This window comes from Mesoplodon bidens (assembly GCF_964165515.1).
Source record: "Mesoplodon bidens genome assembly, contig: HAP1_SCAFFOLD_154, whole genome shotgun sequence".
In the NCBI taxonomy this organism is placed as follows: Eukaryota; Metazoa; Chordata; class Mammalia; order Artiodactyla; family Ziphiidae; genus Mesoplodon; species Mesoplodon bidens.
The window spans coordinates 822,010-839,427 of NW_027671790.1; positions in this window are offsets into that span (position 1 = coordinate 822,010).

Genomic DNA, 17,418 nt, shown 5'->3' on the forward strand with positions numbered 1-17,418 from the left:
AAGTAGAAGTAGGCGCTGGTTCTGGAGGATACAGGAGTGGTTTGAATAGAGAGAGGGCCAACTTTACTTCCTAACAGTAAGTTAAAATTAGGGGAATACAGAGATTATAGAATAATAATCAGAAAGTGGCCTAAATGTAAGAAGCAGGCTGGCTCTTCTTATACTAGAGAAAGAGAAAGCTAAATTTGTGGTGGAGATGGTAGGGGAATCATTTGAAACAATCCAGATTTCAATTGAAGTGAAGAGGTCAGAAAATATTAAGGATAAATAAAGCTTAGTTTATTCATTAGGAACATGGAAATTAGGAACATGGAAGTTAGAGTTAATAAAAACCAGTCTCAAAATGATAATTCTCTAATTTGATAATTCTGAACTAATCAAAAAAAATATGAACTATAGTGCACATTAAGTCAATGTTGAGGAAAATGATGTATTTATTGGAGTACAATTCAGTTGTTATTTTACAATGCTTTAACAAAAGTACGCACTAAATACATAGAATTTATATATACTATAGTATAAGTATACTTTTTAGCATAGAAAATTACAAAATTATCTAATCACTTAAAAGAAAATAGCATTATCCTTCTCACAAAGTTCTGAAATTAAAGAAAAAAATTATGAAGATATAAACTATTCACTGAAGTTTCTGAAATAATCAGAAAGCTTGAATCAAAGAGAGATTGCATTTAAGGAGGATGTGTTATTGTTTAATTCAATGGTTAAAGAAACAGAAAAATTAAATGGGAACACTTTTCTGTTAAACTTTCCCCTCGGGCAGCTGGTATAAATAAGGGAGCTAGCATGGACCCTCCATTTCCCTTGAACAGGTGTTAACTTCTTCCTGTTTAGAGGGTTTCACTTCATGGTTAAGAGCATGGCCTCTGGGCTCAAATATTTTGTGCCTGAATCCTGGACATGTCACTTGTTAAGTTTGCAACATTTGGCAAGTTGCTTACTTTCTCTAAGCCTCAATATTTAACTGTGTAATGTGGATAATATTTGTGAGGGTTAAATGCCACTGACAAATGGTAACTGGTATACATTTAAGCGCTCAATAAATTTGTCTATCAGGAGGAGTTTGGACATCGAGGGAGATGGTAGATAGATTCAGAAGGGAAATGTGAGAATTCATTTAGAGTGAACAGTTTCGAGGAAGATGACAACTGAAAGGGGGATCCTCCTTCCCATTCAGCTGCTAGAAAAAGAGGTGTGTTTAACAGAACAGAGAAAACAGGCTGAAATCCGGTGGCCCTGTGGGCACTGGAGGAGGGGAAGCATGTTAGGAGTGTTTCACACACAGACCGAAGAAGCTAAATACTACACATCCAACAGAGCTGCGGATATCTATTTCAGTATGTCTGTGGGTCTATCTGTACAATGTTTCTCTTGATAAGTCAGCAAGCGCTGTGAAGATAGAGCTCCAATCCTCTCTGACACTTGTTTAGGGGAGGGGAGGCAGCAGAGAAATCTCAGGGTGGAAGACAACCTACAAATACCTGCAGGGACATACATGACTACTTTCCAGTTTCCTCCTGGTGTCAGAAGGCAAACAAGCTAGCACCTCTGTCTTGGACTTCCCAGCCTCCAGAACTGTGAGCAATAATTGCTGTTGTTATAATCTACCCAGTTGGTGGTATTTTGTTATAGCAACATGATTGGAGTAAGATAGCATCTTTCTACCCTAGAGGAATAATTACTAGACTAATTACCTAGTAAAATTTGTGCATTACCTCAACATACACCAAGTGATGCTGGATGAGGTAAAATCCAGAAACAAGGTTGCTGAAGAGTTCTGTCATGATCTACTCTCACATACTATCACATACCTCAGAGATACTACATATTTACTTGTGTTAGGAGCTTCACATGGCAGTGGTTTTCTTCATGGCAGTGTGAACACCAGCATCACTGCTACTTGCTACTCCTAAAGGAGCCTGAATGCCTCACTCCTCTTCCTTGAGAGCTATTCCAGTTTTCACTTGGCTAATCTTCAAGTTACTTATCATAAGTGTCCATTCTCTTGATTTTCAGGAACACTCATTACTATTATATCCCTCAGGGCAATTTTAGAAGTTTAAAGCAATGAAGAGTAGCTTCTTACGATAAGAAAAAAGAATAAGGTGGGTTGTTGTTCATTTATTGATCATTTATGAGTAGCTGTCATATGCCAGGCATTGGGGCATTGTGCTTTTGACGTCAGAAGCAGTCCCTGCTTTCAAGTGGTCTCTGGTAAAGCTGGGAGGAGTTTCAACTGGACAGAATAGTATAACATAATGAGTAGATAAGTGCCAGGACAGGGTGCCAGGGTGGGAAGGAGGACACAGAGAAAGAATGAGTTCATCATGAAATATTTTTGAAGAACAGGACACCTGATTTGTGTTTTGAAGGAAATGTAGAAGTGTGAAAGACAACAAAAAAGTTTCAGAAGTGAACATTCTAGGCAGAGGCTACAGCAAGATTTAAAAAGCAAGAGGGCACAAACCACAGAGCTGATCTCCCTGTGCTACGTGGCTGCTTCCCACTAGCTATCTATTTCACATTTGGTAGTGAGTGTATATATGTCCTGTGACCACCTAGAGGCGTGGGATAGGGAGGGTGGGAGGGAGACACAAGAGGGACGAGATATGGGGATATATGTACATGTATAGCTGATTCACTTTGTTATAAAGCAGAAACTAACACACCATTGTAAAGCAATTAGACTCCAATAAAGATGTTAAAAAAATAAAATTAAATTAAAAAAAAGACACGAGGGCATACAGAGCAATGGTGGGCCTAAAGAACTGCCAATAGGTACGTATGGCTGGAGTGTAAGATCATTTGAGCAAGTAATGCAAAGGATACCAAAATGTGCAGTGGATAATCTAAGGTAAGGATATATCACCTTTCTTTTTTTCACCCTAGAAATATTTACTGAGTGACTCTTATGTGCCAATGCTTGTTGTAGGTTCTGCAGTGAAAAAATCATGACTCTACCTGCACAGAATTCGCATTCTACCTAGGGAAGAGACCGAAAATAAACCAATACCAAAATATTGATATATTGTTTGGCAGACGGGAACAAACATATGGAGAAAACTATATCAGAGATGGAATGGAGCATGTGTAGGTTAATGTGTGCACCTGCATGGGGATGCACAACAGCTGTTTTTTATAGGATGATCAAGGTCTCACTGATGTGGTGACATTTGACCAGAGACTTGAAGGTAGTCATATCCTATCTATTATCATAACCTCTAGTATCATATTCTATTTATATGTGTATGGATTACTTTTCTAGAACATTTCCAGAAGATGAAATCGTAAATGCAAGGGCCTTTGGATGGGAGAACGTTGAGTGTTGAAAGTACAAACTAAGAGGCTGGTGTTCCTGGTGTGGAAAGAGTGAGAAGAGCAGTGGATAAACTGGAGAGCTGGTGGTGGCGAAGCGGGTGCAGAAAAGATAGGGCTTTTTAGAGTCTCTTTAAGTACTTGTTCCCTTGTGGCTCCCCACCTCTTAGACAGAATCAAGGAACTGTCTAGCCCCAGGCAGTGGAGAATAGGCATTTGATAGTTTTTGCTAAAGAGTTAAGCTTAAAAGCCTAAAATCTTTATGGACAGAGAGAAATTTTGCTATATTTCTTCTTTACTACATCAGAGTAATAGATGGATAAATCCAAAGAATTTTCCACAAAGGGAAAGCACCATCAGGATTTGCGTATTTTTTGTTTTGTCTTGTTTTTTAACAAGAGGGAAGGGAAATTACCGTTACTGTTTGTAATCTAGAAAGACTGGGGTAAAGAGAGGTTAAATGGCTCATTCACTGCAAACCTGGGCTTAAGAGGACAGTCGAGAGTGTTCAACATGATGCCCTCGGGCAATCACTTACTCAGAGGAGGGCCAATTACTTTTTAAATTAAATTAAATTTATTTATTTATTTATACAGCAAGTTCTTATTAGTTATCTATTTTATACATATTAGTGTATACATGTCAACCCCAATCTCCCAATTCATCCCACCACCACCACCCTTGCCCCGCTTTCCCCCCGTGGTGTCCATACGTTTCTTCTCTACATCTACGTCTCTATTTCTGCCTTGCAAACCGGTTCATCTGTACCGTTTTTCTAGATTCTACATATATGTGTTAATATACGATATTTGTTTTTCTCTTTCTGACTTACTTCACTCTGTATGACAGTATCTAGGTCCATCCACGTCTCTACAAATGACCCAAGTTCATTCCATTTTATGTACGTACTACGTCTTTTTTATCCATTTGTCTGTCAGTGGGCATTTAGGTTGCTTCCATGACCTGGCTATTGTAAATAGCGCTGCAATGAACATTGGGGTGCATGTGTCTTTTTGAATTATGGTTTTCTCTGGGTATGTGCCAGTAGTGGGATTGCTGGGTCATATGGTAATTCTATTTTTAGTTTTCTAAGGAACCTCCATACTGTTCTCCATAGTGGTTGTATCAATTGACATTCCCACCAACAGTGCAAGAGGGTTCCCTTTTCTCCACACCCTCTCCAGCATTTGTTGCTTGTAGATTTTCTGATGATGCCCATTCTAATCGGTGTGACTTTCAATACGCTTCCCTGGGGCAGTAGTGATTATCTTCCCAATAGCTTGGGCAGCTTGGTGAAGAAGATCAGAAGCTGACTTCAGCTTTTCATAGCTCTCCATCTTTCTACTTCCTAAATTCCCATTCCTTTTACTTGAGCAGTGGTTCATCAAATATGTAACAGCAGCAGAAGCTTCTCCTAGAAACTTGTTAGAAATGCAAATTCCCAGCTGAGGCTCCGGAAATCATTGTTTTGACAAGCCTTCTGATTCTAGCTAAAGCTTGAGACCCATTGCTCTTCTTCTGATCTGAGAGAGAGCGAGGGGTGGGGGAAAGATAGAGAAAGCCCAGGAAAGAATGCTGGAAAGTAAATTCAGAGAGCTTTTTATATGGGGTTTTTACTGTGGTAACTTACAAATGGTTGAAAAACACCCACAAATTGAAACATGTAGCTACTTTAAGGACTCTTTAGCAGAAATCAATCTTATTCCCGATCTATTACTTAATAGGTCATTTCCTCATGGGGATGACTAACAGCAATTCAACAGAAAATGCTTTTTATATTTAAATAACACTTTCTGTTCCAAGATGTCAAAATGTTTGACAAGTGGTCAAAATGCAGCTCACTAATATTCTCAACCCCATGGTAGTAAATAACCCACATCTACCATCACTGCTGTTTACTGGTGATTGCTTTTCTGGGAAAGTTGAAGCGCCTTTGCTATCTCTGTAGAAAGTCAATGACTAAAGGAGGAAACGTCCTTCATCTTGGTTCCCATAGGAAACCAAATTGATAAATCACTCACTGACTTCTATTATTGCATCTCAAGGATAGTTAACAATGCTCATCAAGGAAAACTCCCAAAGAACACTCTTGCCCTATCTCTGATTAAACCTGATTTTGGAAAATCATCTGGCTCAATCTACATTTAATTACAATATGAATGCTACTTAATTCCCTATTACTTCTGATTACACAGGATCAATGCCACTTGAAGAGTAAGAAGCAAAGGTTCACTACACTGGGGTCTCCTTGACAGCCAAGCCTGTGCCTTAGTCATTTTGACTCCCTAGTGACCAGCTTGGTATCTGGAATAGTATATGCAATCAGTAATTATTTCTTGAATGTATGATGTATGAATGAGTCAAGATATTTTGAGAGTTGGAGTCATGGGTCAAGAGGAGAAAACGTGGTTTAAAAAAACCCACTGAATTCTCAGAAGCCGGTGCTGCAATGAATGCTAATAACAACTTGACAATGTCCTCTGTCATTGCAAATAATGTGATACCAACATCTACTAATCAATCAAAAAAAGACTTTCAGAATTCAAATTTGGATAGGATTTTGAGCTGGGGATTCCTCTCACCCACCTTTTCTTATGATAAAACTTGGAACTGTAGTGTCAATAGATAATATGCCAGGTTTTCACTTAAAATTGGAAAATTTAATCTAATTTCGGAGGCATGAAATAAAACTGATGGGCAAATATTAGAATTTCCATCAATGAAAAAGCTTAATTTCTAAAATGCTGAAGGTTAGTTTATCAAAATACTGAAATTGCCTCATATCATAAGTCAAAGCACCCTCTCTTTACTAAATAAGGAGCTACAAAGTTGTACAATTACGGTCAATAATTTTTTTACTTGGTTTGAAAAAAGGTTGCTTGTTTTAAATAAAACAAAGTTCAACTGAAGTGACTATAATACCATCAGTCTTGTAAAACTCCTTGTGTTAGATTTCTTCTATCCCCAAGATGGCAACCATGCATATTAAACGGACTCTTGTTTTTTGCGTATGATTTCTGTACATCTTTCCTATATGAATTTTCATGTTAAGTACCCTTTCTTAGAGTGTGGATTGTAACCACTCTGTTTAAAACTCTATCACCAGTACCTAGAACAGTGCCTGCCACATAAGAAACACTTAATAAAATTTCTAAATTATCTTGATTAAAATCCATACTCATCCTAGCCTTAAGCACATGAAGACAGAAATAGGTTCCAACTGCATAAGAACACGTGACTAATCCAGAGTAAATGTTAACTATACGTACAAATTATCTGTTGATTAAAATACAGAACATGTCTGAGATTTGGAATTCCTTCCTAATAGCCCTGAGTCGGAGCTGTGGTGAAGGCTTACTGGGGGCATGGTACCATTTTCTGAGGACACACTCGGACGAGGAAGAAGTTGATGAGACAGCATGCAAGATTTTCCAGGCTCAAAATGGAACTTGACTCATCTGCATGGAACCACCCAGCGAAACACAGAAGAGCTCACTCTTCTGCTGGATTAAGCTCACCCTGGTGGAACGGAATGGAACAGAAACAAGAGACTGAGGTCGAGGTTTTGAGGATCTTCACTCCACTTACCTGCTGTCACAGGACCAGGCAACGGACAAGAAGAAATGTGGAACTGTTGCTGTGTACCTCTAAACAAATACAGTCACCCTACGTAATAGAATGTGTCCTAAATCTGACCAATTAGAATAATTCCTCCATTCTTGGTGGAGTAGCTCTGATAGAAATGGACAGAGCTGGGCTCGGGGTGGGAAGGGGGTGGTTTCCTTCTGTTACAAGCTCTAAACTTTCTTCAAGTTTCCTATGATTTAAGCCTAACTACAATTTATGGACTTTTGAAAAAGAGTAGGTACTAAAATTAAATAAGCTGAGAGTGTTGAGGGTGAAAAACATGATAACAAATTTAAGGAAATGTAGAATTATTACTATGAGAATTAACAGAACTGTGTTTGTTCCAAATATGAGCCTGCTATAGCATTTTAATTATGAATAGAATTAAACAGAAATTCACTTGCTGTCACCATCTGATAATATTACCAGAGACTTCCCTTAAGGAAATTTAAAATTATTTCTTCTATGTAAATCTCTACAAGTCCTTAATTTCAACCTTATTATAAGAAATAAAACACAGTAGCAACAAGCTGGCAGAATTTTGACAATTCTCCTGCCTCCCTCCATTCCGCCTTCTTTTCCTCTTTCCCTCCCTCCCTTTCCCTCCTCTTCCCTCACTCCCTTTCTTTCCACAAAGCAAGTAAATGGGTACATAGAAAATAGTAGGGGTCACACGCTTTCATTACAGGGGTTGGGAATGTGGACTCTCACAAAAACAGACTTGATTTTAAATACTGTATCTGTGCCTTACTAGCTGTGTGACCATGAATAATTTAATCATTCTGTGCCTCAGTTTGTCCGGCTGTAAAATAGGTGCAAACGGTACCTACCTCTTAGGATTGTTGTCAGGGGGGATTCCAACTGGTTTTAAAATAGTATTTAGCACAGAGGAAGCATAATAATTATTATTTTTCACTTCTCTGAATATATAAAACATTTAGTATTGGGATTCATAGTCTCAAAATCTAACACTCACTGATGTGAATATCTGATTGGCTAAATGGAGAAAAACATTGTTATAGTAATTATTTCTTTAGTTTCTCATTTTGTTTTTTTAACTGAAAACCAGAATCACAATTTCTTGGTATTATCTGTTATCAATGAACAGTATAAGACTATAATATTAGTTTTGACAAGGCACTGAATATTTGAAATGAAGAAAACTAAGAAATAGTAGTAAATAAAACTTTTCTTGTACTAATCCCAAGTGAAAGATGAAATTAATGATGATATATATGTGAAAACTCTGGAGAAGTCATACGGGAAGAACCTCAAGTACTTGAGGCACACTTGAAATTCAAATGACATTAAATGACTAATTCTTAAATCAAGAACCCTTCACTAAAATTAAAAACACAAATGCTTTCTTTTTCTTGATTTCTTGTAGGAAGTGAAAGAGTACTCGGTAGGTGTCAGACTATTTTAAAAAGCAGGTCATAGAGATGATATTTCAGGAGTGTAAAAATACTAAGGCGGATCTCATAAATGATTGGTATATTATTTAATTCAGGTTAGCATCAGAATTGTCAATGTTTGTTTCTTAAGCAATGCAATCCTTTAGGTAGGAAGCATGGTTCTTTGGAGAAGTTGAGAGACACAAGATACACAAACTGGAATATGGTGCAAAAACAGACAGTATCGATTTTTTAAAATTAAACCTAGGAATTATTTAACATGGCCATTTCTTTGGGTTGAAGAAAGAAATTCATATAGATTTTCCTGGTTCAGGCTCCAGTGAGGTCTATAGGCAAATTTGCAACTAGAGCAAGATTCAGACCTATTTCCAATTTTGTGCTTACCTCTTAAATATGTCCAGTTCCTACAGCATAGAGGAAAGCACTAGATTGGCCATGGCATGAATGGCCAGGTTAGGATTCTGGCCCTGCCACTTAATAACTGTGTATGGCTTAAATAGGCAATTTGCTAAACTTCATGAATTTCAATTCCCACTCTCCAACCCCCACCCTGGGCAAAATGCGTAGAATCCTTTTTCTACCAACTCTAGAGAGTTAGGATGGTCTGAGGAGAAAATGTACATAAAAATGCTTTGAAAATTATTTAATGCTTTAAAAATATTATTTATCATTATTATTTCAAGATGAGGGAAAACTCCCCCTCCGCTAATATATTCAGCTTTTTATGGCCACCTAGATCTTCCAGAAAGCTACATAAAAACTGAACATTTTAACAATACTCGGCAATGTTTAGATGTTAAAAAAAAATTATCCAAACTGGCACATTTCTTCTTAAACAGTTCTAAAAGTAATACATACATAGTGCAATGAATTTGGAAATACAGAATGAGAACGGGAGGAAGTAAAGGTCACCCTGACTCTCTTATTTCTTGAGTTAACCATTGATAAATAATTTTTACATTTTCTTTGGGTCTTTTTTCTCTATGTGTGTGATATTCAAAACCAAGTTGTGAATATGCTGTATTTATTATTTAACATTCTTCTCTTCTCACTTGACATTTTACAAAAAACAATTTTAATTTGTTAACTTCTGTATTGTTTCCGATTCTAAGCATCATAAAATACTTAATAGTGAAGGTTACCTATGAGCTATTATGTAAAAAAAGTTCAGCATCTACAACCTAAATAAATATATTAGAAATTCATAGGCTTTAAAGCAGTGATCCCCAACTGTTTTGGAGCTAGGGACCGGTTTCGTGGAAGACAATTTTTCCACCAAAAGGGTGGGTGGGGGGAGGATAGTTGGTTCAGGCTGTAATGCGAGCGATGGCGAGCCATGGGGAGCAGCAGATGAAACTTCGCTCGCTCGCTCGCTCGCTCGCTGGCCGCCCACCTCCTGCTGGGCGGCCCATTTCCTCACACAGCCAGGGGGTTGGGGACCCCTGCTTTAAAGGATATCCCTATGTTTTTATGTGATTGACCATTTCAAAAGTTTCATAGACAATTCCACTATTTATATTTAATTAAAGACCATGAAACTTGTTTTTAGTATTTTTAAATAAAAGATAAAGATGACTTCATTTAAAAGCTGATAACAAACCTCTAGAACACGTCCTTCTACTTAAGTGAGGTGTTAGATAAAAAAAGCACTATAGAAATATAGATTATACTTGACTTTAAATAAAAATCTGAATAAATACTATAGAATTGTTATCTCCCCTTTATTCTGTTAATAATTGCTTATAGGAATATTATGGAGAATGATTGAAGCTTAATAGTCATATGTCAATTACCAAGATCACATTTGTGTGGTACAATGAATTTGCAAAGGTAGACTATCAAATGTATTTTATTGTCAAAGGTGGTCTGCCAATCGGCAAGTCATTTCGTAAGTTATGCTCTAAAATATATCATTTACCGATACCCAAGAGACATCTCAGTATGTCATTAATAGTGCAGAAACTCTAAGCCAGGGATATTTTTGTCTTTATAATTAATTTGAGACAGCAGCTAATAAAAACCAGAATAATAACACTAATAACCTTCCAATTAATTTTGACCCTAAGCTATAGCAATTTCAACAGAAGTTAGTATATTTACATACCAAATTAAGATTCCTAAACTTGTATTACAATTGATGCAATGTTTTTATGAAATACTACCTATATAATATTTCATTAAGATAATAAAATGAGAACAATATAGAAATGTCATAAATGTTTGTGTCCTAGAAAGGATTTAGAGGGAATTTCTGGTAGTATAAATTAATACATGATTAATCATATTACTTTTATTTATAAAGCATCCAAACATACACATCTGTAATCTTATATGTCTTTACCATCAAGAGAAATATATTCCAGAATTAATTTTAAAAACACTGCTTTTACTGTGCTTATGTATTCTAGTTGAGAAGTCTGGACTTTAAGCACTTTTAAATTATAGAACTAATCAGAAAGCAGGAGGAAACCAACAATACAACTGATGGCATTTGTTAATATAAACCTTTGTGTAAAAATGTTATGAAACTAAGAATGGAAAAAGAATAGAATTATTAAGCAACAAATGGCTGTTTTAAAAAATCTAGTTAATAGTATATACTACCTGGGTTATTCTTTTACTTGAAAAAATTACAGTATATTAGGTTGTCCTAATTTGGAACTATGTAACTGCCACTCTCATGTTTCTAGTTTTACTAGAAGAGTGCATTTTTTTGGTATAAGCGTAAGAAAAAAAAAAACTGGAACGTTCCATACTGCAGTTTCCTTCCTCCCTTTCCCCAACAGAAAAAATAAGAAATACTGTACCTAACCAACAGATCTGATGATTCCAAAAGGGACAAGTCTCTATTCTGAAACACTATTCAAGTCAGAACATTCCAAATTATGATTTTGTGAGACACTGGAAAATTATGGCATGAAAAATAGAAGAATATTTCTAATGCACTATAAAATGTATTCCTCAAAGCAAAAGAGCTAATGGAAGGCCAGAGCACTTAATGGATAAAATATAATCAAATGAAACAGAAGCATGTTCCAAGCTGAAAGGCAACAATCTCACTATTCTCACATAATTGGATAGTAGACATAACCCAGTAAGATCAGGTTTAAAAACATTTAAATATATATAAATACACATATGTATAAATAACATATATAGCACCTGAAGTAAATACATATTCATATTCATATATTAAAGAATCACTTTAAAATTTAAAAATATTTTTTTAACTATTGAAAAATAAACAGCTAGTGAAAAAATAAGTTTTCTTTGCAAAACTTGACTCTGGAAACAAAGATTCTTCAAATGCTTCTCCAAGAACTTGTCTGTTTATTTTAAATATAACCAAAGAAAAAAATAAAAATAAATAGATATAATCAAATATTTGAAATAGAAGGCAAATGTTCATGAAAGCAGACATATATACATGCATATATATGCATATATACACATAATTGGATAATATAATGAATATATATAATACACATAAAATACAGATCTTCCTTAACTTACTATGGCATTGCATCCTGATAAACCCATCATCAATTGAAAATATCATAAATTGTAAATGCTTATACTACACCCAATCTACCAACCGTCATAGTTTAGCCTAGTCTACCTTAAATGTGCTCAGAACACTCACATTAGCCTAAAGTTGGGCAAAATCATCTACCACAAAGCCTATTTTATAATAATCTGTTGAATATCTCATTTGTTTTATTGCATACTGTACTGAAGGTGAAAACCAGAACGGTTGTAAGTGTGTCAGTTGTGATCGAGTCGCTGAGTGGGAGGAGTGGCTTGCTGCTGCTGCCCAGCATCACAAGAGAGCATCATGCTGCATATCAGGAGTCTGGGAAAAGTATAGTTTCTACTCTAAATTCAAAGTATACTTTGAAAAAGTGAAAAAATTCCAACTATAGTTTCTACTAAACGAGTATCACTTTCGCACCATGATAAAGTTGAAAAATCGGTAAGTCGAACCATTGTAATTTGGGGAATGTCTGTATATAAATCTTTGTATAATATATGTGTATATGTGTTTGCACGTGTATATTTAAAACTGGAATTTAGACTGTTTGCTACATCTCATCTTAGAAGGAGACTAGGCCCAAAATCTATGCCTCAAACCTTTGGTGAATAGCTAATGAATTCAGTATTCAAACAGGGATTAAAAATATTGACTTGGAAATTCAGGACAAACTTACTACTAAAAATGTTTTACACTTTTTACTTAAAAGAACATAGTTAGGTACACATGATTAGACTCTACCAACTAAAATAAATTATTGCCGATTTGGCTAGAGTTGTTGATCACCACAAAACACTCTCTTGCGGACAACTATGGCTTACATATTAAATGGGAGGCTTTAGGCAGTTTTTGTACTTGTTTCCTTAGACCTAAATGGTCCACATAATGATAAAAAGTCAAATAAGAAAAAAATGTAAAATTATGTGCTTTTCAAGCTCAACAAAACTGTTGTCATACTAAAGCTCGCCTGTGTACTAACAGTGTAGTTTTTATAGGCAGGTGTTTCTGCTACTAAAGTTTTCACGTTAATTGAGGCTCTATTTTTGATTTCAGTTTAAAGGTGTTGCTAGTGATTGAATCTACTCAGTAGTGCACTTTTATGAATAAGACTCTGAATATTAAAATTCTTACATGTACTCTCTCAATTCATTGAGATTCAGTCAAATAGAAAGATATCATATACCAAGAAGATTCCTTTGTATATGATGTACAATGGGGTAACAGATTAATTTTCCTTTTTGGACAACTTAATGATATTGATTAACATTAAAAAACTTCAACAGTTACATATTAAAAAAAAGACTGGGGTACAAGGCAGATAATTAGTAGTATTACCTTTAAAGGCTTTTGTTAGAGGAAGTGAATGTTAACAACTCTTTATAAATTAAAGTTGCCCTCTCCCAGGGACTTCAATACTGTATCAGAAAAAAATAAAATAAAATTGTCAACTATTGCTTTTAAGAAAGGGAACAATTCCCATTTTCTATAACATTACTTCTGAAATCAACACCCTTGATATCATTTCTGATAATGAGCCAGTGAAAAGAGTGATTAGACAAATGGTACAATTCAGAAAGAAAATAAGATGCAGAAAGAAATTCAGAAAGAAAATAAGATGCCAACTGAGTTTTCCCAGGTCATCCAAAAATCAACTCCTTGCAGAGTTAAAAATAGAAGCTAAGACTAATTCCCACAGCTACTGCCAGATCAGAGCCTGACAACTTTGCATTGTGGTAGCTTCAACCTCTCCTGCTACTGGGATTACCTGCATTGAGACGTCTTCCTATGAGGTTCAGTCATTTCAAGGTTTGCTTTAAAACGGAGAGGGGTAGGTAAAGGTTCATAATTTTAGGGAAAATCTGTGGTAATGAGATCTCATTGTAAACTGCTCTTGAGAATTAGAAAGATAAAAACTGGAAATATTTACTAACCCTTACTATGTCTCAAACACTGCAGTAAGTTCCCTTTTATGTTATCTTCTTTAATCTTCGCAACAACCCTGTGATTTTCCTGTTTTAAATATCCAGAAACAATTCACAGCGGTTAAGTAACTTACCCTAAGTCATAGAGATAGAAAACAATAGAGGTAGGATTCAAACTAGGTGAGGTTCAAAGTTCAAATTCACTTCCTGAAAAACATGATTAGAACATAAGTGGTAGCCAAAACTCCCCAAAATAAATTAAAAAATTAAAAGAAAGAGAGAAAGGAGGAGAGGAGGGCCTAGTGATCTGCATACCTTAAAAATAATGTTTAGAACTTTTTGATTGATCTTTAAAATGACCAAAACTAGCTGCCTGAGAGCTCTAAGAATAAAATTATTAACAAACTAAACAAAAAATATTGATTTTTATACTCACTCACTTTGAGATCACCCAATTGCTTTCCTTTCATAACACTGTACTGCCATTTTATTTCATTTTCTATTATATTTATTAAGGGATAATTTAAAGACAAGTATTTTGCCTAACAGGTTAATGATTTTTTTTTCTTCTACACGATGACCAAGATGCCTATCCTCCTCCCCTTATTCAATGGACTAATTAGTGTCAGATCATTTTAGTGTCATATTTAATTTCTGTGGTGAAATAGTGATTTCACAAACCCTGTGAAGATGTTACACATCCACTATAACATGCATGCAGGTGGAAAAAATTTTCAACTGATGTAGATTTTGCTTTCTCTATGATTGTATTCTTCACAATCAATGAGATAGAAAAAGACACAGAGATAAGAGAACTGTTGACTAATATTTTCTTATTAAAATGTGTATCTTGGGCTTCCCTGGTGGTGCAGCAGTTAAGAATCCGCCTGCCAATGCAGGAGACATGGGTTCGAACCCTGGTCTGGGAAGATCCCACATGCCGCAAAGCAACTAAGCCCATGTGCCACAACTACTGAGCCTGCGCTCTAGAGCCCGCGAGCCACAACTACTGAGCCCATGCGCTGCAACTACTGAACCCGGCGTGCCCTAGAGCCCGTGCTCTGCAACAAGAGAAGCCACCGCAATGAGAGTCTCGCGCGCCACAACGAAGAGTAGTCCCCACTCCCTGCAACTAGACAAAGCCCAGGCACGGCAACAAAGAACCAACGCTGCCAGAATTAAATAAATTACTTAAAAAATAAATAAACTCTGTATCTTGCATTTTCAGTTTTCTAAAAGTTCGAATCCATGGTGGTTGAAAAAAGAAGAGTAATGTCATATGTTTTCTTGCCCTGGGTAAATGGATTGTGCTTGGTTGAGTGTCTTTTTTTTTTTTTTGCCAGAATTTCTTTTTTATTATTTTTATATCTACTATTACTTATTTGAATTCTACTCACTGTTTTTTGTTTTTTCATCTTTATTGGAATACAATTGCTTTACAATGGTGTGTTAGTTTCTGCTTTATAACAAAGTCAATCAGTTATACATATACATATGTTCCCATATCTCTTCCCTCTTGTGTCTCCCTCCCTCCCACCCTCCTTTTATCACCCCTCTAGGTGGTCACAAAGCACTGAGCTGATCTCCCTGTGCTATGTGGCTGCTTCCCACTAGCTATCTATTTTACGTTTGGTAGTGTATATATGTCCATGCCACTCTCTCACTTTGTCACAGCTTACCCTTCCCCCTCCCCATATCCTCAAGTCCATTCTCTAGTAGGTCTGTGTCTTTATTCCCATCTTACCCCTAGGTTCTTCGTGACCTTTTTTTCTTTTTTCTTAGATTCCATGTATATGTGTTAGCATACGGTATTTGTCTTTCTCTTTCTGACTTACTGGTTGAGTGTCTTGAACTGCTCAAACTTTAAGGTCCATCATCTCTAATTTCCACCCTACCAAAACCTCAGACAAGAAACAGGAGAAAGGGTAGTGCCATCCATAATTCATTCCCACCACACCTACAAAAATAATCACAAGGAACTTGTGTAGAATACCAATTCTTTTGTATTAGGAAGGCAGTTTTCAAAATTAAATGGCATTGGTTCATTTGGTTGTTTAATAAATATCTTGCAGATGCCTATCATAAAGCCAAATACCAAACTGACCATTTAAGTTGCAGGAATGTGTACGGTCTTGATATTTTACTATTTTAAAGTAACAGTTTACATTTGAGTGCTTACCACAATATGTAATACCAATAAACTCCCTAGAAATCTAAACATTTATAAAATACACCAAATGCTACTGTCTCATGCCTTGCTTTGCAATCCTGGATTGCTTTCTACTATGGAGATGATGTAAGAAATATAAGCTAGATATCTCTTCTATGGGATCACCAGCCATGTCTCAACTAACTTTTATCAGTGGAGACTCTCAGTACATACATAGTTATTTATTATAAAACTCTTCGGTACTGATCATTAGGTAATTCTGGTAAATGTGGGCACGTAATAATAGTTAAGAATGTCAGCCCCATTTCATTTCAGCTTGATCCACTGCAGGAAAGCACAAATTAGATGAAAGCAATTTCCCCAAGAACAACTCACTTCCTTGAGATGAGACATAAACTTGGGTGAACAATGATTTGTCACAATTTATTTTTGAGGGTAGTGGTTTAAAAAAAGTGCTAATGTAATCTTTTCAGAATGAATCCTTTTAAAAATGCATTAATTCTCCAGTGAACATAGCTTATAATTAAAAACCTATACATGTAATTTTACTTTTCTAAATTTTTACATATGACCATATATAATAAATATGGAAATCTTAAAATCTTCATTATCTTTAAAATTTGATGGCCTTTAAATCTGAATTTGGATTTGGTGAGTCTGACGGATTATTCTTAGTGACTCTATTGGGTACCACCAATTCAGATTCAACATTATTTCTGCAAGTCTCAGAAGCATTAAGTTTTGTGAATGGATAGAGGGTATTAACATCCTGGTGGTTTTTCACTACATTGAGATGACCAGAGAACCTGAGTGTGAAAGATCATGGAGAGGAGTGTAAGAAATGGCACTAAAGGTATCACTGACTTCTCTCTATTTACTCAGATTCTGCAGTATACAACAGAAGGAACAAAGCAGGCTGTGTTGCTGCTACTGTTGCAATGGCCAAGGATCCTCAGTCTCATAGCCACTGCAGTCCATTGTTTAAGATGTGAGCTTGTTGTTGCTTATTCAGGCAAAAGTCAGAATGCTTATTTGTTTTATGTCTGTTTTTTAATGAGGGTTTGATTAGACAGCAATAAAGACAAAAGTAAATAGGAGAAATGTTTATTAATAGGTCCCTCCATCCCTATCAACCAAAGAAAAGGCATACCTTAAAATATTGTAGTGAAATGTCTAGGGTGTGTCTGTCTGTGTTCTTACCACCCTTCACCTTTAAGTAGCTTTTCAAAAATATGTTATAAACATGTTGCTTCATCCTTGCCCTTTTAGCCTGTTAATGTCTAATTTAAGTAAAGCAGGATGCAATCCCCAGCAAGTTATCTGTTTCTCCTTTCTTGGACCATGCAAATCAAAACAGTCTTCTTCTAAGGAGAGTAGTGAAAAGTTGTGCCAATTGTGTTCATACTTCAGCTATTCCAA